Source organism: Anas platyrhynchos, chromosome 5 (assembly GCF_047663525.1).
Source record: "Anas platyrhynchos isolate ZD024472 breed Pekin duck chromosome 5, IASCAAS_PekinDuck_T2T, whole genome shotgun sequence".
Classification (NCBI taxonomy): domain Eukaryota; kingdom Metazoa; phylum Chordata; class Aves; order Anseriformes; family Anatidae; genus Anas; species Anas platyrhynchos.
In genome coordinates this window covers 33,026,559-33,028,246 of record NC_092591.1, presented here as the reverse complement: position 1 = coordinate 33,028,246, position 1,688 = coordinate 33,026,559, and positions in this window count along the sequence as shown.

Genomic DNA, 1,688 nt, shown 5'->3' with positions numbered 1-1,688 from the left:
GGTGCTTGTAATTTGCCTGGACGTTATTTTTAATGAAACATTGCATCACTTCAAAGGCAGAAGCAAATGTGAGATGGTATTGATTGGCAAATCTTTGAGAAGAGATGGTGAGCAATGGCTGTGCTTTGGGCAGCAGCTACCTTTGCAGTTTTGGGGGCCTTGCTGTTGTCTCGCATTTCAATTCCTGCTGCTTGTTTCTGTCTGTGGTACCCCTGATGCTGGGGAAATAATAAATAAATAAATAAATGACAAGGTTGTCTTTTATTCTGCACTGCCTGAGGCACTCAAGCCCTCCCTTGTGCTCCTCCTCCCCCTGTTTTAAATGTTTACAGAAGAGTGAGCCCCTTCATAAACTAATCAAGCCTCACCTTTAGACTAGGGGATGTAATCCCTTTTGCTCCCATCCGAAGGCTGTGCTAGTGTCATGCTGCAAGCTTTTCTGCTACTCACCATTAAAGTATTTATACTTACTTTATACACCTTATATTTATTTTTCTTGTGCATTATTGTCCTTTAATTTCAAAAGCTTCTCTCCTATTATCTTCTTCAGGTGTATTTACTTTAGTGAAATCATATCCTAACTCAGTCTTCATTTTGCTAGTGGAAGCCAGCCATGATCTTTTAATCACTTCTTTTATGGCAGTCTCCATTCCCCCTTTGTTATCTTAGTGTCTTTTTTTTCTGTCTGTTTTCCATTTTTTTTTAATTTTTTTTTGGTTATTATTAAATGTGTTATAAAATTATATGCCTTAGGCTAAAAATGGATCACCATTATCAAGTATTTAATCTTCAGTCTCTCTGATGGAAATCCATTGCTGAATACATCTTAGGATCATTTCAGTATCATTCATAGGTTCACTGAAGAGCCATCTTATGAACAGTACATCTTTAGTGGATCTTGGACTTGTTCTTTCTGCCATTTTCAGCTGATCAGCCTCCAGCTAAAATTCTTGTGACCATTTCCTAAAAATGTGACCTTACTTTTTATATTCTTTATATTCTTGAATTTGACCCACTTCTTCATCTTGGCAGATGGGTCTGGCTTCTTTATTTGACTTTTAAACATCATGCTTTTTGTCCGCCATTGTAGAAGTGATGCATCCCACCTCTATGCCAGCAGCATTTCTAAATATGCCAATTTGTTCTGGGGAGGTTCAGTAATCAATGTTTTAACTGAGATTAGTCCCAAAATCAAGGATTTCTGTTAGGAACCGCTCTCCATTGCAGCATCTTTCCTTCCATCTCAGTAGCCTGCTCCCTGTTCACCTAACCCAGAGCTCCCATCTCAGGCTTCATCTGCTAGCAAACAAATAATTTCCCATGACTCCAGCTGAGCTGTGTGTTACTCATATTAGCGTGAAGAGAAAGCAGGCTGTGTGATTTTATGGCTTGGGAGTGTTTTTAAAGGGGTCCTGAAACAGTGAGTCATAGTTAATGTTTGTCTTTTATGGGCTGAGAAGTGTCTGCTCTGGGTCCTGCAATAATAGCTATTCAGCAGCTTACTGTGGGGGTTAAAATACACACTGGCTTAATATTTGACTAGAATTGTAGCTTTTAGACATGCACGGCTTGTAAAAAAAATGAGTGGTAACCTGCGTCACCTACCTTGATGTGACCGCTGTGCAGACCCAGCACCCACAAGGTGGGTGCCCAGTTGCTGGGAGGAAGGGTCCCAAAAAGGCAGAAAA